Source organism: Schistocerca cancellata, chromosome 1, assembly GCF_023864275.1.
Source record: "Schistocerca cancellata isolate TAMUIC-IGC-003103 chromosome 1, iqSchCanc2.1, whole genome shotgun sequence".
Lineage (NCBI taxonomy): Eukaryota > Metazoa > Arthropoda > Insecta > Orthoptera > Acrididae > Schistocerca > Schistocerca cancellata.
Genome location: NC_064626.1, coordinates 395328443 through 395350298, shown reverse-complemented (window position 1 = coordinate 395350298; position 21856 = coordinate 395328443).

The following is a 21856-nucleotide window of genomic DNA, read 5'->3' as shown; positions in this document are numbered from 1 at the left end:
CAGAAGACTCCACAGCAGATCCTCCATATTTTTCACACGAGAAGACTTTCGGGCAAAGCTTAGACGATGTTGCTTTATTACCTTGTCTGTTGATCCCTGTGCGTCTTCCGACAGTTAACCGCCTGGTAAAATTCTACTAGCAATTATTCCGATCCGTGGGTCAACTGTCTCTAGACTCCTGTTCGCATGTTGTTCCACTGGTACTCGTTGATATAAAGCCGGGCTGTTGCAGTGGAGCCGTCCGGAGTCGCCGAGCGGTTCTAGGCGCTACTGACTGGAACCGCGCGACCGCTACGGTCGCAGGTTCGAATCTTGCCTCAGGCATTGATGTGTGTGATGTCCTTAGGATAGTTAGGTTTAATTGGTTATAAGTTCTAGGGGACTGATGACCTCAGAAGTTAAGTCCCATAGTGCTCAGGGCCATTTGAACCACTTGTTGCAGTGGCGTAACTTGGAAACATTTCAGTTCTATTTTCTCAGTATAAATAATGGCGCAAAGCCGGTCTTGCAGCTATTAGCTGGATTTGACGGCTGCTTCGCGAAGATAATACTACTTACTTAAGGATAGAATGAAAAAGAAGGCGGATGTCGTGGTATCTAAAACTTATCTGTTTTCTTTCTTTTTTTTACGCTAACGTTTTACAATTTCTGTACTTGCATTCTGGTAAGAAGTTAATTAACAAAGACCAGTTACTAATTACGAGCCGGCCGGTGTGGCCGAGTGGTTCTAGGCGCTTCAGTCTGGAACCGCGCGACCGCTTCGGTCGCAGGTTCGAATCCTGCCTCGGGCATGGATGTGTGTGATGTCCTTAAGTTGGTTAGGTGTAAGTAGTTCTAAGTTCTAGGGGACTGATGACCTGAGATGGTAAGTCCCATAGTGCTCAGAGCCATTTGAACCATTTGAACTAATTACGAATTAAATAATGAAATAAGGGTTCGTGATTAAGTACATACCTTCTGGAATAGCCTCTATTTAAAAAAAAAATCAGTCTGATTTCGCTGAACAAAAATATTTCATCCGAACGACGTAATACGTTTCCAGCACCGATAGCTCGACTCGCGCTCGCAAGTGAATGTCGTGTTGGACCTGAAGTTTAACCTTCAGGATAAACCGTTATCCGCTTCTAACATGGGGATTCAATAGTACCAACACCACTCCAGCCAACCTATTTAACGAAACTCCTTAACTCTGTACTTAAAAAAAAGTTTATGGCCACTTTTTCGGCATTCTGACTACATATGCGGTGTAGAGAGTTGTTTATCGAAAGAAGTTAGAAAGTAGCAAAGTGCTGTTGGCAGGGCAGGTCGTGCGTCGTGTCTGTATTGGTCAGTCGGTAAGGGCCCGCATATCGCAATGTTCCAGTCCCGGTCCGACAAAAGATTTCTATCTGCCAGGTAGTTACAAAACAACGCACACTCGTCAGAAGAGTGAAAAATATGGTTCAAATGGCTCTGAGCACTATGGGACTTAACATCTGTGGTCATCAGTCCCCTAGAACTTAGAACTAGTTAAACCTAATTAACTTAAGGACATCACACACATCCATGCCCGATGCAGGATTCGAACCTGCGACCGTAGCGGTGACGCGGTTCCAGACTGAAGCGCCTACAACCGTACGGCCACACCGGCCGGCGAAAAATATGTGTCCAGTCTTTATGTCCCCTGTTAATTGAACATGACATGAATCCCACATACCAGAACAGCGTGGGTAGTACAAGGTTTCGCAACAATCTCTTTCGCAAACAAAAGAAAACCACCCATTATTCTCGTACCAATGAATCGAAGCGTGTCATTTCCGTTACCCACAACCGAACCGATGTGACTGCCCCACCTCGCATCCGCGCGCATTGTTCCTGCCAGGTATCCGTGCCACGCTATTATGTAGAGTGGGACGCGCGAGACTGGTGAGTGCGGAATGGGCGTGCATAGTTACGAGATCGGCAACAGCTGCAGCGAAGGTCAGCCGCGCACAAGAGCCCTCGTGAACCAGTTGCACGCATCTCGCCGCGCACTTTTGTCTAGCAGGCGGGCGGGCGGGATCCGCATCGGCTGGCGCAGCGCAGATGTGTGGCCCAGACAGGATAACGCACCCGTATGAAAAGGCAGCGGGAGGAACAGGGTCCAAGTACCGTGTGTAATCCGAGTGTGCGGTCTTTCTGCTCCCCCCTCCCCTGGCCCCCTTATCTGCTTTCGACGAAGTCCCCGCTACTTGTTCAGTGTCCGCAGGGGCAGCTCGTCCCCGCCCGTGCGCGGACAAAAGTGCTTTCATGCGGCGTGGGGGAGGCACTTGTGCGTGGCGCGCCGACTGCGGCTGCCTCAGGCGGAGGGCAAGACGAGGCGAGATGCGCGCGAGGCGTGGTCAGGCTCCAGCAGCCATCTCGTGGGGACGCGCACGTCCCGTGGGACCCGCTCCGTTTGTTTGCTCGCCAGTCCCCTGCAGGCCTGCCGCATTCTGCCTCGCTGCGTCAAGTTCTCTTCGCGAGGCCACAGAAGTTATTCCCCAGTTATTTACAGAGCCCGAGCTCCCAAGTTTCTTCCGCGACGTGATTCGCATTCGGCCCTTTCTGGATTCATCGTCGACCTTATCTCCGGTTTCCAGATACCGTTTTCACTCAGGTACACAACACCTTTTCGCATTCTATTGTCCATCGTTCCGTCCGACTTAATTTGGTTGAGCACTCAGCGGACCGTTCCAGTTTCAAAACTCTAGCCCGCGAGTTTATCTCCTATAGTACCTTTTAATTCGCCACAGAAGAATTAGGTCTTTTTATGAAATGATGTAAACTGAAGCACCAAAGAAACTGCTATTGGAACGCGTATTCAAATACAGAAATATGTAAACAGGTAGAACACGGCGCTGCCATTGGCAACGGAGGAACGGCCGCTGGACCTGATGGGATGTCGGCCGGAGTGACCGAGCGGTTCTAGGCGATACACTCTGGAACCGCGCGACCGCTACGGTCGCAGGTTCGAATCCTGCCTCGGGCATGTATGTGTGTGATGTCCTTAGATTATTTAGGTTTAAGTAGTTCTAAGTTCTAGAGGACTGATGACCTGATATGTTGAGTCCCATAGTGCTCAGAGCCATTTGAACCATTCGAACCTGATGGGATACTAGATCGATTTTACACAAAGTACGCGAAGAAACTTGCCCCCCTTCTTGCAGAGGTCTACCGTAGGTCTCTAGAAGAGCGTAGCGTTCCAAAGGATTGGAAAAGGGCACAGGTCATCCCTATTTTCAAGAAGGGACGTCGAACAGATGTGCAGAACTATAGACATATATCTCTAACGTCGATCAGTTGTAGAATTTCGGAACAGGTATTATGTTCGAGTACAATGACTTTTCTGGATACTAGAAACCTACTCTGTGGGAATCAGTATGGGTGACGAAAAAGACGATCGTGTGAGACCCAGCTCGCGCTGTTCGTCCACGAGACTCAGAGGGCCATAGACACGGGTTCCCAGGTAGATTCCGTGTTTCTTGACTTCCGCAAAGCGTTCGATACAGTTCCCCACCGTCGTTTAATGAACAAAGTAAGAGCATATGGACTATCAGACCAATTGTGCGATTGGATTGAAGAGTTTCTAGCATGTCATTCTCAATGGAGAGAAGTCTTCCGAAGTAAGAGTGATTTCAGGTGTGCCGCAGGGGAGTGTCGTAGGACCGTTGCTATTCACAATATACATAAATGACCTTGTGGATAACATCGGAAGTTCACTGGGGCTTTTTGCGGATGATGCTATAGTATATCGAGAGGTTGTAACAATGGAAAATTGTACGGAAATGCAGGAGGATCTGCAACGAATTGACGCATGGTGCAAGGAATGGCAATTGAATCTCAATGTACCACATCAATATAAAACTACGTGACTTTTTGTGTTTCTGCCCCCCTTTTTTCCAACTCAAAATGAAATGATAGAACAAAAAAGTTTCCATATATATAGATATTTAATTTTGATATACTTTTTCATTCTATAATTTACTAATCATTTCATTTTGTGTTGGAAAAAGTGGGACAGGAACACAAAAAGTCATGTAGTTCTATATTGACGTGGTGAACATAAGAAATCATTTAACTGCGTTAGCCATGTGCTACACATGGAAAAACCTCACCAGCAAATTTTAACATGTAACACAAGAGAATAACGTTGTATTTCTTGTTAAGATACGCCTGAGTGTGAAATTTAAGCTCAATTAGATAGGGATTCAATCGAAAACCTCACGTTTCAAATACATTCGCACTAACCAGGACCGAGCGAGACGACGCAGTGGCTAGCACACAGGACTCGCATTCGGACGACGGTTCAATCCCGCGTCCGGCCATCCTGGTTTAGGTTTTCCGTGATTTCCCTAAATCGTTCCAGGCAAATGCCGGGATGGTTCCTTTGAAAGGGCACGGCCGACTTCCTTCCCCATCCTTCCCTAATCCAATGAGACCGATGACCTCGCTGTCTGGTCTCCTCCCCCAAACAACCCAACCACTAACCAGGACACTACGGCAGCTTGTAATCACATTTTCACAACTGCCTCGTGTACAAAGCTTGCTCAGTTGTGGCACCTCTGCCGCCCCTCGCAGCGTGGCGCTCCAAGCAACCGCTTGTGTTGCTTGGGCCTTAAACCGGTGCTGCCTGTATCACAATTATCAACTGGAATTACCGCGCTGTATGCTATACGCTGACCATGAAAGTATCACTGTCATATTTAGAAACGAATGAAGCGATTAATGGAACAGGAAGAATTTGATAATGCGAGAAAGCGGTCGATGGACTACTGTGGTTTAGCCCTGAAAGTGATTCCGATTTGCCTACGACAATAGCGTGTGAACAATGCAGCTCTCTGAAACAGGGTTTTCAAAACGGAATTGGTATTAGCAGCACAGTGTAACCTTAAGTGGTCCAGTAGCACTGATTGCCCCAGTGTCGAGCTTCTGAGCATTTCTAAGAACGACGATGCCGTAGAGGAAGTGTCAGAAGACGCTGTAGCTCCAGGTAGATGGCTTAGGCCACGGTCGTTAAGCGGACTTGCCTGTCACCTACCTTTCTTCCAGCCGGGTCGCTTGTACCCCGGGCGTGCTGTAACAGTCAGCAGAATAGCTAGACATACTCACAGGGTCTTACCGACGGGCCGCAGATATTTACGACGGATTTTGGAACACCTGCAGTCTCCGCCGGTGAGTTAGCGGAGACACGATATGCAGGTGTCAACTGCTGTTCCCGGAACCGGCAATCCGGCCTCAGTAGCTGGTCACACACGTGCCGCTACCTGCCAAGGGCCACTTTCAGGGAGTCCGTGAGTTTTCCTGTGGTTTTCACGTGACAGCAAGATCTACTTGCTTCCGGTGCGGCGAAGGAGTGGGCCAAAGTGCGCAACGAAAAACTCACATAAAATCATTACGTTTCATCGTCGCGAGGTGATACAGCAACCAGTTTCGAATTGTTTCAGAATAAAAACAGTTTTGCTTGCGAAATCATTTAAAATTAATGCCAAGTCATCCCCGCCCGGTAGCTGAGTGGTCAGCACTACAGAATGTCAATCCTAAGGGCCCGGGTTCGATTCCCGGCTGGGTCCGAGATCTTCTCCGCTCAGGAACTGCGTGTTGTGTTGTCTTCATCATCATTTCAACCTCATCGACGCGCAAGTCGTGGAAGTGGCGTCAAATCGAAAGACTTGCACCCGGCAAACGGTCTATCCGACGTGAGGCCCTAGTAATACGAGATTTACATTTAATGCCACGTTTCACGGTTTGGAGGCATCATGAGGTTATGTAAAAGTAGCTCGATATATAATTCACCTTTCATAACGTCATATAAAATGGAAAATGGACGGAACAGTAACTGGATATGTAATCCATTCTGTTACTTTCATTACATATCCAGGTATTACATATCCAGTTACTTTTTTCCATTTTGTATAGCTTTATGACAGATCGGTTATACATCCAGCTACTTTTACGCAATCTGATGATGTCTCAAAGGGATGAATCGCTTCATTGATATTAAACAATTACGCAATCAGTACTGTTTTATTCTGAAAGAAAAACTTATGCAATTGTACCAGGAAAGATCTTGTTTGTGGAAAGTGACCCATGAACATTACACGAACAAGAACGTGAAAATAAACCGTACGAAGAGATGGATGAAAGATTTCTAGACGATACTCCAACTGTGTACTTAAGTATAATAAAACCAAGTTACAAAATTTCAGAGCAGGTTTCAGAAAAGAGAATAGAAAGATTAAGGCCTCTGATATAAATGTATTATGCATTACCGCACTGTAAGTATGTAGGGGTAATTTTTCCTTTCAAAGATTCGAGAACGGCCTCTTCATAGCGCAATGAACCTTTACGTTATTCGGAGAAGTACCAACGATTCAGAAAGCCATTATCTGTCCCGTTGATTGCCTTCATGCATTATTATGTCTCCGTACTGCAGCATGATGACCACTTGGCAGCGAGTGCACATAACAGCAAAACACGATGCACGTGAAAAGGACGAGTGGGTCGATCGCAGAAATATTTTGCATCAAATCCAAACTATAACTCCGCAGAAAAACAGAAGCACTCAATCATTAAAATGTATGGGGCAGACAAATGAAAACTAGACAACTGTAAAAAAATAAGTAAACTGTTCACTAATTGAAAAGTAATTGATACAACTGTTAATTTATTTATCACACTGTGAGACAAAACGGTCAATGCCTTCATGGAAAACTGTCTTTGGTTGCCTACGAAATTATGATTGTACACAGGCGTGCACCCTTTTGTCAGTGGGCCCTCCCACATATTACGAAAGTTGTTTGGAATACGCTGTAGAAGTTTTGTGGCAAAATCTTCAACATCCTCCATATAGTCCTGATCTCTCCTGTGCGTTTTCCATGTTTTTGGAGCGTTGAAGATAGACATTCGTGGCCGTCGGTTTGCTTCGGACGAAAAACTGCGTGCCTGGATACAATCATGGTTCCGGAGTCAACGAAAACACTTTTCCCATGAAAACGTTGACAATCTAATGTCACAGTGTGGTAAATGTATTAAGAATTATCGACATAAAAGGTTTCTTGAAATTACTGCAACCAGTCGCTTTTTGTTTTGTTCTTCAATTTCTTTGTTATTTCATTACCGGTTTCGAACCTCCTAGCGATTCATCATCAGATAAGACGTTCGTGGTCTCTCTCCCTCTCTACCACTCTAAATCACACACACACACACACACACACACACACACACACACACATGCACAAAACAGGTGAATGCAGAAAGCTGAGAATGTTGGTAACACATAGAAAAACAAATGAAACTCTGTATTAAAAAGATAGCAGTTACAGCGATGTGTAACGTAAACAGTGAACTGAATGTGAACTGTAAGATGTCCACCCGGTTGCCAGATGAGAAAAAGCAGTTTGCTTAGATGCAATGAATTAGAAGTTACCTGAATGAAATTTTCACTCTGCAGCGGAGTATGCGCTCGTTTTGAAACTTCCTGGCGGATTAAAACTGTGTGCCGGACCTAGACTCGAACTCGGGACCTTTGCCTTTCGCGGGCAAGTGCTCTACCAACTGAGCTACCCAAGCATGATTTACAACCGCTCCTCACAATTTTACTTCCGCCAGTACCCCGTCTCCTACATTCCAAACTTCACAGAAGTTTCTAGAAGTTACCTGTAAGTAGCTTTCCATTTCGTAAGAAAAGTTAAGGAACTGGTTTTAAATCTATAACCTAGATGTGAAACCATAAACTATGTTTAAATATCGACAATTTATGTAATATTTCAGGACACTCACTGAAGATGACTTGTAAAAAAGGCGAAACGCATCTGGGTGCATAAATAAAAATTTCGATGTGCGGCATGCAAAAAAGGCATTGTCTTTGAAACAACTGCAATTTAGATAAACGGTTTCTTGAAATTACTGCAACCAGTCGCTTTTTGTTTTGTTCTTCAATTTCTTTATTATTTCATTACCGGTTTCGAACCTCCTAGCGATTCATCATCAGATGGTATATATTTATTAATTGTCTGCAGCAGTGTGGGAGTCGTGTAGAGTGATAAGTATCCGTCGGTTGGATAATGGTGTACACAGTATTCTGAAAAAAATAATGAATGTTTTCCAGCGACGTTATGTTTTCCAGAATACTGTGTACACTAACATCCCATCAGCGGATACTAATCACTCTACACGATTCCCAAACTGCTGCAGACAATTAATAAATATGTACCATCTGATGATGAATCGCTAGGCGGTTCGAAATCGGCAGTCGAATGATAAAGAAACTGAAGAACAAAACAAAAGGCTACTGGTAGCAATATTTTCAAGAAACTTTTATTCATCACAGTCGCAGTGTTCCTCAACCATAATGGATAAAAGTTTTAACTAACACGATTGCTTTTGAAATAATACAGATTTTATTTACTTTTTTGGAATCTGTGTTATTTTTCTTTGACTGGCCCTTATACAGTTTGCCGTGCCAGATGCTTTACCTCAACAGTGGAGAGCTAACGAAAATGAAATGTACTCAGCTGAAGGTACGTGTAAATTAAACTGACTCATTCTTATTTCTTGTAGTCGTGCGGTTCAGTACCTAGGAGGCAATGAATAATACGCGCATGGTTAGTGCGTTGCGTCTCGACAATCCATTTTTTTCCGTGGGATGGTGCGATTTTTTTTTTTTTCGCCACATATATGCGCGTACGTAGCATACAAACCGCCAGCGGCCGCCACGGTTTTCTTCCTACTGTCGTCCAAATTAGTTTCTTCTTGACAATACAAACGATGTCAAAATCCAATAATGCCCTACAGTAAGTGTAATGTTTTAAAAACGGCGCACTTTCAACGAGACTGTTGCAGCTGCTGAAATCCACCGCCTGCGGTCTGCGGCTTGTAGAGCATGCTCCGCAATCGTGGTTCCGCGGACGAGTCACGAAAACCCGTCGATTTATGCCACACACGAAAGGAGCCAACTTCCAGGCAACTCTGAGAGACTAGGTAGATCCGACAGGCGGGGTCTGCACGTCAGTGGGAAACGCAGTCTCTGGAGGTCACCGGCCGCGGTGATCTCGCGGTTCTAGGCGCGCAGTCCGGAACCGTGCGACTGCTACGGTCGCAGGTTCGAATCCTGCCTCGGGCATGGATGTGTGTGATGTCCTTAGGTTAGTTAGGTTTAAGTAGTTATAAGTTCTAGGGGACTGATGATCACAGCTGTTAAGTCCCATAGTGCTCGGAGCCATTTGAACCATTTATTGAACCAATAGTCTGCAATGAATAGTGCCACCTGTCCTCCACCTAAATAAATATTGCTCTGAGGAAAACCGTCGTAATACGGTCGAAATGTTGGTTTTAAGTTTATAAGTAAAGAATTTTATACAATGTCCTAGCAAAATTTTAATGAAAATTCTCCTTAGTTCAGGAGTAGCACCGAACATTTCATCATCTCACGATGTTGAAAATGCAGCGAGCAATACGATTAAGTTCCTGGCCGAGCCATGGTGTCCTCCAGACGAAAAAGAGGACGCGTCGTCTCCACAGGCGCTTGTTACGAAATCTGTGGAACGGGAGCGGCCTCGGGAAAATAAATAGGCTAAAGAAAGTCTGACACCTAAAGTTAAAAAGAAAAGAAAAAAAAAGGACGAAAGGGGCCGCCTTACAAGAAGTCAAGTGGTTCACAAGAGATAAAACGAGATGGACATGTCGCCTCCAACACGATTCCTCTTAACTACGTCTGTGGCCAAAGTGCGGAAAAACAAGAGGCGATATCTTCATCGGAGCCGCTTCTGCAACGGCTCCGAACTCAATTATTAGGAACGGCCCAACTTTTTTTTTGTGAGTAGCAAAAGATGGAGGAGCAGAGAGAGAGAGAGAGAGAGAGAGAGAGAGAGAGAGGGGGGGGGGGGAGGGAGGGAGGGAGGGAGAGATAGGAAAGGAGTGACGGAGAATAAAAATATCGCTTTCTTAATAAACAGTTAGCGTCGGGGACAGAGGAAGGCGGCATCGTCTCTTCGGCCGGTCGTAAATTCCACGTGCAGCGGGAGACAGCCGGCCTCGCAGACTGACGGCCCCCTGATTCACGTCTACGGTCGCGCCGCGATAAACGCCTGGCCACTAAAACTGCCCGTCCCGTTTGGCACGTAATTGGAAGCGGGTCTGCGCTATCTCGTAATAACAATATTTCGCGTCTCCGAGCTACGGCGTCTTCCGCGGGGCCTCTCCCTCGCATGCGAGCGCGCAGGCGTGACTGACAGTGCACTTGCTGCCGGAAAGGCTGGCCAACCCTCGCGGCCCTAAATCACCCCGGCGACCAGGTGTGCCTTATTAAGCGGCCCGATGCCGTCCTGTCGATCGCCGGCCGCGGCCGCTCGCCTAGTCCGCCCGCCATTGTGTCCCGGATGTGGCTGGAGCTGGACTCGTTCCGCTATCAGCGGCAGTTTCGTGACGCTGTGATGCTCCCGCTAATGATAAAGTAGTAGACTCCCCGCCCGCCAGGTTGGTCTGTCCCGCTGCTCCCACGAGCGACGAAGCAGCTCCCATAAGGTGCCCCTGAGTGCAACTCAACTACAGAGGTGTCGATCGATGAAAATTGACACTGGAACAATTGTATTTTGGAACTCCTAAAACAACTTAGTTCAACCACAATTGCACTTAGAATCATTGCAATACTTGGGGAGAGATAACTCATTACTGTTGAAATAATTCGGTTTGTTTACGATTGCATTGCATACTTCTTGTAACAAGATGCTTTCCGATGAATAGTAGGTCTTAAATTGATACAGTAAACTCCTGTACGAATCACTACTGTCTAAAACCAGAAAGACGATCGCCGAACTGTTGCAATTGGTATAGACACCATCATATGAATATCACTTCTCCAAGCAATTGTTTGTACGCGATGTTAGAAATTGTATTCCATCATTCTGCTAAAAGTGTGGATAATGAATGTGTTCAGGTTCAGTAGACGAGTTAAAATTTCTGGAACACTCAGCTCGCCTAAAAAAGAACGCCTCTCATCATCTTTTTATCGTTATTCCTCGTGTGATATAAAAGCAGTAGATACGAATTCATTTCAGTTACCTTGCGTTCGTGTGTTTTGTGTCAATAGTGTGAAAATAATGTGTTCCCGTGGATACGCTTCTGACCCAGAAATGCCGCTATCATTGCCGGGCAGTAATGTTGTCGTTCATGTGGCTGCAATGCGTGTGGTCGTCGTGTTGTCGAACTACATTATCGAGATATCTTGCCAGCAATTTGCAACTTTTATGGCTCACGTAAACGTATCATAAATATCGGAAGAAGTATTGCTATTCCACAAGCGCGGCTGAAAAATAATGGAGTTTTGTTCTATGCTTTTTGCAAATTTTACGTAGGTCGCACCCCACATCTTACCACTGTTTTAAGAATTTAACGATCACCAGCATAAGCTGCTGCTTGATCCCGTCCGCTTGTACTAACTACCAGTTTCGAACACTCACTTCATCAGGTCGAAAAAAAAATGAAGCCCAAGTTCTTAACATAGGCTACCCTACTGCGTTTATAATGAAACGTAGTACGAGAGTTTCTTCTATAAATATATACATTGGTCACTCACCTATGTTCTATTGCCACGTGTGAACTGTACAGATTTTTGCTGACATAACCATTACTTGGCCCCATATGAACCTTCCACAAGTATACCATATGTTATCCTACCATGTCAAGGAGTCGTCCGGAGTAGTTTTATGGTTATGCCAATTAAAATTTGTTTATGCACAATCACAATAATAGCTAACATAGTACAGGATGTGGAGAAGCACTTCGACTTCTTTTTGTTATTAATTCTATTAGTGGCCTCATAATATTACCTATGTTAAATGAACTGGCTTATTTGCAGGGACATGATGGTGAAATGTGTCAGCGAAAAGGGTAATCAGTAAAAGCGTTAACTCAAACAGCAGTTTATCCTTTGAAATGGTGATAATGTTTAACTCCACAGTTTTGTACAAGTTAGTTCAAATGGCTCTGAGCACTATGGGACTTAACATCTATGGTCATCAGTCCCCTAGAACTTAGAACTACTTAAACCTAACTAACCTAAGGACATCACACAACACCCAGTCATCACGAGGCAGAGAAAATCCCTGACCTCGCCGGTAATCGAACCCGGGAACCCGGGCATGGGGAGCGAGAACGCTACCGCACGACCACGAGCTGCGGACAAGTTAGTTCCAAACTGAAAAGCTGTATGCGATGATAATCGATTTGTTATCCTGTCCAACTTGGGGAGGTACTTTAGTATAGTTACATTTGCAAATTATAAACATAACATAAGAGTAACACGTTTGTAAAATTAAAAAAAAAAATAAGTGGAGAAAGAAAAGTTTCCTGCCCCCCGATGTGATTAATATATTTTCGTATTACAACATTTGCACTCTCATTTACGGCTCCGTATATGACATTAAAGCCACTGAACAGGGGATGTCGAAGGTCACATGGTACACATGTTGCATGTCATATCTCCTACACCAAATTGTACCTGTGTAGACTGTTATCTTCACTGAACATCTGTCGAAGCCTCCGAAAAGCAATAGACTAAGAATCAATTATCCTGGCGCATTTTTTGCTGTGTGGTATGGTGCTCCATTTAACCCACCTCAAATGGTTCAAATGGCTCTGAGCACTATGGGACTCAACTGCTGTGGTCATAAGTCCCCTAGAACTTAGAACTACTTAAACCTAACTAACCTAATGACAGCACACAACACCCAGCCATCACGAGGCAGAGAAAATCCCTGACCCCGCCGGGAATCGAACCCGGGAACCCGGGCGTGGGAAGCGAGAACGCTACCGCACGACCACGAGATGCGTAACCCACCTAGGGTACTAAAGAAGCATACCAACAGATAGATTACTAACATGTCAATAATCTTTAACCTGTTATTGATCCATGTCAAACTTACGATATAGTTACATCAATTCAAGAACTCTTGTTTTGGATCCAGACCACAGAATAGTTAGTTTTAAAATAACAAGTATAACTGTTAAATCATTCCATTCGTCAAAGTACGGACGAACTGTTAGTATTTTGATATGTGCATCTTTGCTTGCAGCATTTTTTGTGTGAAGCAGTTTTGTTTACCACTGAAACTGACATATTTTTCCAGTAGGGAAATCTATAACGTTGTGAAAACATAAAGAGACATGAGAAAAAAGAAGAATTTGTTGGTAAACCGAAATAAGAGTGAAAAGGCATAAGAGAGAGAGAGAGAGAGAGAGAGAGAGAGAGAGAAAGGGCGGGGGTTTAGACTGTTCATACTGCTTAGGAACATTTGTCTTGGCTTATTAGTGTGCAGTTGCTTTTTGTCTCTGAAATGTGTTCTTTGTTCGACATGTACCACAAAATTGTTCCTGCCGTTTCTTGTCACATCAGATATTAAAGTTGGTGGCTTTTTCTCCAAATTTTCGTGCACTGTCCCAGATGCATGAAGAGACTTTACAAAGCAATAATGTCAGCATATTTCGGAAATACATGGAGAGAAATAACTGCAAATATCTAATTGATTAGAAAACCAGAAATGGATATTGTAAGAGTGCAGGAGTTAGGAGCAGTAGATAATTATTTATTTTATTCGATGTGAAACCCTAGTCTTGTTGCACCTGCAGAAAAATTCTGCAAACGATATAGTTTCCCACCAGTAACCCCTACACCCAAGTGTAAGACATCTTCAAACATCTGATTACTTCACAAATGAGTTATGTGTTAAATATTCGACGTTAAGAATGTAAAAACCTTTATCACTTAAGATGAAACCCACTAATTATGTTTGTTTTATTAGTCTCGTATTATTCAGCCACAGGGAAACAAACGGCCTGGTTAGCACTTCGTTTTAAAAAAAAGGTATTTTTTTTACGCATCTCAATGTTCATGACGTTATACACTAAGGCGCCAGAGAAACTCTTATAGGCATGCGTTTTGAAATACAGAGATGTGTAAACAGGCAGAATACGGCGCTGCGATTGGCGACGCCTATATAAAACAACAAGTGTCTGGCGTAGTTGTTAGATCGGTTACTGCGGGTACAATCGCAGGTTATCAAGATTTAAATGAGTCTGAGCGATGGGACACAGCATCTCTGAGGCAGCGATGAAATGGGGATTTTCCCGTACGAAAATTTCACGAGTGTACAGTTAATGTCAGGAGTCCGGTAAAACATCAAATCTCCGATATCGCTGAGGCCGGAAAATGATGCCGGAAAAATATCCCGCAAAAACGGGTACCAACGACGACTGACAGAAGCGCAACCCTTTCACAAACTCCTGCAGATTTCAATTCTGGGCCATCAACAAGTGCCAGCGTGCGAGCCATTCAACGAAACATCATCGATATGGGCTTTCGGAGCTGAAGGCCCACTCATGTACCCTTGATGACTGTACGACACAGAGCCTTGCGCCTCGTCTGGACACGTCAACACTGACATTGTACTGTTGATGACTGTAAACAGGTTGCCAGGTTGGAGAAGTCTTGTTTCAAATCGTATCGAGCGGGTGGACGTTTACGGGTATGGAGACAATCTCAGGAATCCATGTAACCTGCATGTCAGTAGGGGACTATTCAAGCTGGTGGAGGCTGTGTGATGGAGTGGTGCGTGTGCAGCTGGAGTGATGTGGGACCCCTGATACATCTGGTTACGACTTTTGACACGTGACACGTACGTAAGCATCCTGTCTGATCACATGCGTTCATTCACGTCCATTGTAGATTCGACGGAGTTGGGCAATTCCAGCAGGACAAAGCGATAGCCCACAAATGCTACAGAGTGCCTCCGGGAACACTCTTCTCAGTTTAAACACTTCCGCTGGCCACCGAACCCTCAAGACATGAACATTATTGGAGCATATCTAGGATACCTTGCAACATGCCTTTCAGAAGCGATCGCCACCCCATCGATATGGGCAGCCCTGCAGGATTCGAGGTGTCAGTTCTCTCCAGCACTACTTCAGACTTTAGTCAAGTCCATGCCACATCCTGGTTTGGACTTCTGCGTGTCCGCGGGAGCCCTGCGCAATATTTAGGCAGGTGTACCAGTTTCTTTGGCTCTTCAGTGTATCTCCTGCACTATGTGTAGTACAATTTTGCCGGTAGATTGAGTGCATACTGTGTGCGAAATTTGTTGGCAATAGAGGTAGTAGTAAAGAAGTAATAAGTTAAAACGTCATGCCAGATGGTGTCCTTTTACTGCACGAACAGCTAAAATGTATTAAGCTGTACATAGCAAGCGATACACAGTAAGCGATACCTTTTTTCAGCGAGTAAAAGTTTCGAAAAACTTTGAAATTGTGTGGAATATTCGTTGGAAATCGCTAAATGCTCTCTTTATCAAAAACTGGATGAATATAATTTGGGCAATTTTCGCATCGTGAGTTACTCTGCCTGAAGACAGATTCACAGTTTCTAACGTTAATACTTGACCTATTGTGTTATATCTTTAACATTATTGTACGTCTTAATGAGTATATTTTGACAATATTATATATTTTTAAATACGGTCAATAATTAGATGAAATAAAGAAAATCAAATTTTTGTTGCCCTTAGAAGCCACTACGCAGGCGCCTTGCTACTGGGACCGAGTTATGCTTTTAGGCAGTGAGTAATGTATATTTAGGTGCTGTTTTAGTAGACTGGCAGATAACTGAAAGACAAAAATAGAAAAAAAAGTTTAATCGTTGATTCATATTGCACCTCTAAAAACAAAATATGGAGAATAGGGGAGGGCGGCTAATTGTGTCACAGACTCTGTTTTGTAACTGTTGAGCAGGCTGTATCTTCTCTTGGGCAATTTACAGTTCTACGCATCGAGAATGTCACTGTTGGAAATGTGTTTCTTTCAGGGAGCAAGTGATGGAATTGCAAAGTTGGAGCTTCGCACGTGTTACGCCGGGGCGACATCAAAGTGACGGAAAGCGTGGAACCCCGGGGACAGCTGTTTTTGTAGGGAAATGGTTTTATAATGTTATCGTGCGCTGCCTGGCGGGAGACAACTTTCCCGGAAAGTACTCTGAGGGGCGGGCGAGCAGAGGAGGCACTCCAGAGAGAAAGCAAACGCCAAACGCTGCACCTAACGATTTCCCGCACTGACAACAAACAGCGAGCAGCAGCGCGGAATTCTGCCCGCAGCGCTCGCACGAGCCTCACCGGCTTTCGCCTCTCCTCCTCACAGTTTCGAAACCGACGCAGTCTTGCGACGCTTGGCTCCGAGGAAATTTTCTTTTCTTCTTCGAAATGACTTACTGCCTACAACGCTGCGTCATGTTATAAGGCGGAGCCCGCTATTCAGTGGTAAGCCACTGCTTTCAAATAGTGCTCAGATGTTAAGTCCCATAGTTCTCAGAGCCATTTCAAATAGTGCCTTGGAAGATTACTGCAAGCGTTGATTTCATTTCATGTTATAGTGCAGTGGATCCCAGTCTGGAGGTAATTACTCCATGAGAGGTGAAATGAAATTTTTTGGAGGGTAAAAGCTAAACGGTCCAATTCTGTTACAGTCACGAAACTAAATTATTTTCTAAAGATCACTACTGTTACCACAGTTTTGTAAGACTCTGAACTAAATTATATACGTTACCAACAATCATTTTTTCTCAGTTGCCGGCATTAACGAGGTGGAGATGACAGGTTTCTCGCATAGCCCACGCACTACACACATATGTTGTGCTTTGTTCCGCACATCGCTTCTGATAAAAGTCTTCTTTCTTTATTAGTGTCAGAGGTACACTAAAATGAACAATATACAACACATACAAAGAAAACTATACCGTATTCACCCAGAATTGGGCAAATTTGATAGCATTGGGTGTTGCAGACGTTAAGTCCATGCATATAAGCTTATTCCTGCACGTGGTGCCCCTGCATAGGTACTTTGAGTAGATTTTCCGGTACTTAACCGAGCATCAGCATTCCAGAAGTAAAAGCAAATGATAAAAGTGGGGCACATACGGCCGGCCGGAGTGGCCGAGCGGTTCTAGGCGCTACAGTCTGTAACCGCGCCACCGCTACGGTCGCAGGTTCGAATCCTGCCTCGGGCATGGATGTGTGTGATGTCCTTAGGTTAGTTAGGTTCTGGGGGACTGATGACCTCAGAAGTTAAGTCCCATAGTGCTCAGAGCCGTTTGAACCATTTGAGACGCATACGGAACAAGCTATATATGTCGAGAAAATGATTTCTCCAAGTTGTATATAGTGGCTGCAGTAGTTTAGAAATTGCTTTGTTATTTCCTTCGAAACAGATAAATGAATTAATTGACACGACGAAACAGCAGTAACGTGGTAAGAACTAGTATAGTGTTAGGCTCAGTGTTCTTACTAGCATTACAATTAGAGTGATTAGGTAAAAAGCATTAACAGCTGAAAAAATTTAAGCTTCTAAGTCAGTGTGCTGAAAAGATTCGGCCATATATGTCACACATTTTGAAACTCGCAAACTCACTCATCAAAACCCTACAGGGTACTTCCCAATGACCTAAATTCATGAAATACGGTAAGAAGCAAAGTTCAACAATACAAGTAAAGTAAAACAATGTTAAGCTGTAATTATATCACATACATTGTGTTCACCATCTGTGAAAAGCATATGGACGAGTATCACTGCGTGGAAACATAAAATGTAAGTTGTAGTCATGTTTTGGTAAGTAAATAACAAAGTTTTATAACATTTTCTCTCTATGCATATAAACTGATGTCCCCTGCTCGCTTCGTTATGTTTGTCCGGGCTAATCTGAGGAACTACCGTAGAGATTTTGATACGGTCCTGGAATTCTCGGAACCAATATATGTATGAACTATACAAGGTGACCCACGCAAGGCGTCCGCTGTAGTTTTGTATTTCCCACATACCTTAGTGCAAGAAGGGTTTGTTGCCTCGCCACTGCTGTCCAGAGGGAAGGGCACGTACAACCGAATCTCTACCGATTTGTACAACGATCTGCGTGCGTTTTCCTCCTGGTTCCGCTCTGATGTCGTCTGGTCGTCTGTTTATAGTTCGAGTCAGGTCTTACAGTTAAGTAACAACTACACCGATATGATATCGATCTATGGGGAAACGCACCGCAATGCAGCTGAGGCCCGATGACCGTAATCAAAACGTTGTCCAGCGCGACCTCTACCTCCTGTGCATATTTGCAGAAGTAAAGATGTGCGTTTAAGAACCGAGGGAGCTTTCCAGGTACAACGAGTCGTGGAAAGAACGATCCGCGACGCACCGTATGTTGCCCGGAACGTTACTGAGTATTTTGGAGCACATCCCAGCACGGTAAGTGTGGCTTAAATGAAAGCAACGCGTATGTACGTTTTAGCATAAACGAAAGTGTTACCGTATTAGTGCATTTAGGATGCAGTATTATTTGTACCTATAATAATAATAATAATAATAATAATAATAATAATAATAATAATGATAATGATAGTAATACTGTTATGGCCATTATTAATAATATTATGAAAGATATTAGATCTCACTCAGTAATGCCTACATCTCATCGTAATGAGGACAAAGAAGAACTGCAGCGCACAGGCGGTATCGAGGTCTTTGGTACAAAGGATTCTGGAGGGAAGAAAATGGCATCCCTTTAAGCTGCACCTACACCAACAACTATATGGGAACTATTTCCAAAATCGAGTATTTTTCTGCAGACATCTCGTAAATAAAGTAGCTGTAAATCCGGATTTCATCACGCAGATTTTATAGGGAGATGAATGCTATTTCGTCAATGACGCCAGTATCAGTAGATAAAATCTACATTACTGGGCTCCTGCAAATCGTCACTGGTTGCGACCACATCACATGTAAGCCCACTGGGGTGATAACGTGTCGTGCGGCATTCTAGGAGACCACATAATTGAACCAGTTTATTTGGCTCCCAGACTAAATGGTCGGCTGTATTTGCAGTTCCTACAGAATGAGCTGGCTCTTGGGCATCTCCTAGAAGACCTCCCACTTCAGTTAGCTGTTAAGTACTGGTTTCAACACGATGGTGCACCACCCCATTATTGTAGACGTTTAGGGACTATCTCAACAATGCGTACCCCTAACGGTGGATAAGTCGTGATGGTTGCACTCGATAGCTAGCCAGATCGTCTGATTTAACGCTCTTTGATTTTTTTCTTGTGGGTTATATCAAAGTCAGGGTTTACAAAACGGGACCGAAAAATCCAGATATGTTAAAAGAACGCTTCAGTATCTTCAGAAATGTTAGGAGGTGCCCATGCTAACACCGAGAGGCACTTATAAAAAGGCATCCATCAAGGAGGACTTGCATTTGAACGTTGGTATTATAAACAATGAAATTATAAAGCTCTTGAAGTCTATAAGAAATATTTACGACATTCATTATATTTATTTTTCTTTATTGCAATCAAAGATATGACAGCGTTCATGTAATACTGCCAACTGTGAACAACGAATTGTTGCATTATGTGTTGTTAATAAATTAACTGTCATATGTTGATATGCCTTGAAACGGATAATTAATATGCTTCGGCCCTTAGGTGTATTGTTCTGGTGAGGGAGAATCATTCTTCTACACAGACACCTTTCTCTAACCCACGAATCGAATCCGGCACCCCTACTACAGCAATCATATTTTCTAGAGACGAGATATAGCCCTGTTATATAGCTGTAAAGTGTTTGTTTTCAAGCGCTGGTGTTAACGTTTATCAGGGTCTCTTCTCTGTTGGTGTGGAGTCCCCTTTAGTGTCCTGGTTATGCAAACGTCTGTGGTAACTGGAGTCAACCAACGTCAAACCCTAGATAACTGTCCACATGCGAATTACAAAATGTTTCCAGCAAATGTTCCTTAGTCATCAGGGGAACATCAGTCAGCATGATTGCCTTCGTTGTACCTTTGTTTTTTACAAAGATATGGACAGTGGTATGACATTTTTAAATGGCACCCTGTATTTTTTATTCGGTAATTCATTTCTCCTCCTAAAGACCTATTCAGAAATCTATCACAGTGTACCATTCGCTGAAACACAACGTTATTAATGACATAACACAACACTGACGTTGACGCTCCCAGCGCTTAGTGCAGGTATTCGGGGTGATGGAACACATCCACCTGCTGACGTTGACAGAGGACAAATGTAAACATAAGCAGAATGTACACCCGTCATTCCGTCGATCATCGTCAGTTGAAGAGTTGTGTGAGTAGAATGTACACCAACGAAGAGATGGTAGAAATGCTACTCATCTATGGGGAATGTAAGTTAGCAGAACAATAACTGAAATACTGTTTTCTTATGTACAGGCACAATTAGTAGAGTAGTTTAGTCCTTTTAAATACTGTTGTGTAGGGTAGGCATACAGTAAAGGCTGTCTTTCCTACAAACTGCATCGACATAACGTTTCTTTTATTGTTGTTGTTGAAGGTAGGCGAAATGCTACGCAGGCAGCGGAACTGTACAGAGAGCAATATCCAGACAAGAACCCACCTTACCGACGGATGTTTTCTCGTCTCGTTGCGACGCTTCACGAAACGGTAAGTTTCAATCCACGATAAAGTAAGCGTCGTAGCACTTGCACAGACGAAGCTGCCGAAGTTACTGTTCTCGCTTCCGTTGCTATGAATCCACATGTGAGCACACGACAGCTTGAACACGAGATTGGCACTTGTAAAACCAGTATATATTGTATTCTTACACGCTACCGGTTCCATCCTTACCATGTACACCTACAGCAAGAACTGCATGGGAATGATTTCCAGAATCGTGTCCAGTTCTGTCAGTGGGCACAGCAGCAAAGTCTCGCCCAAACGAACTTCTTCTCCAATGTTCTATTTACCGATGAATGTTCCTTCTCAAGCAAAGGACAGGTAAATACAAGTAACATGCATTATTGGTCCAGCGACAATCCTTAGACAGTTGGATCACCGTCGATGGAGAGTTAACGTCTATTGTTTGATGCTTGGTAGTACAATTATTGGCCCTTATTTCATCAATGGTAGTAAATGGCTCTTAGCACTATGGGACTTAACTTCTGAGGTCCTCAGTCCCTTAGAACTTAGAACTAATTAAACATAACTAACCTAACGACATCTCACACATCCATGCCCGAGGCAGGATTCGAACCTGCGACCGTAGCGGTCGCGTGGTACCAGACTGTAGCGCCTAGAACCGCTCGGCCACCACGGCCGGCCATCAATGGTAGTCTAAACGGCACAGCGTATACCAACGCCTCAGACTAATTCTTCCTCCTCTTCTGGATGAAGTGCTGCTAAGAACCAGAATGATTATGTGGTATCAACACAACGGATGCCGAGCACATGATGCCTTGCGTGCACATCGTGTTCTGAACCGAAGCTATCGTGCCAGATGGATTGGTCGAGGAGGAACAGTTACTTGGCCTGCTAGGTCTCCTGATTTAAATCCTCGGGACTTTTTTTCTCTGGGGATACACTAAAGACGTTGTCTATCGCGATATTCCAACAGCTCCAGAGGACATGCAGGAACGTATCGTGCTTGCTTGTAATTCTCTACAGCAGACAACACCGGAAGCAGTAAATAATTCTTTTATTCAATGAGTGCACCAGGGTATCGGCGTCCAGGGTCACCACTTTGAACACGTTTGAATGTTCTATTCCTGGGTAATGGGACAGGCGAATCAAAGTCAATTTTGTGTTATGTTTTTACTTGGTTTTCATTTGTTTTCTGACAACTCCAGCAAGTGGACGAGTTTGTGATCAAGGACTCAAAGTCAATGTCGTGTTATGTAATTAATAACGTTGCGTTTCAGTAAATGGTACACTGTGATACATTTTTGAATAGGTCCTTAGGAGAGGAAATGAATTACCGAATAAAAATTATAGGGTGCCATTTAAAAACGTCATACCGCTGTTCATATT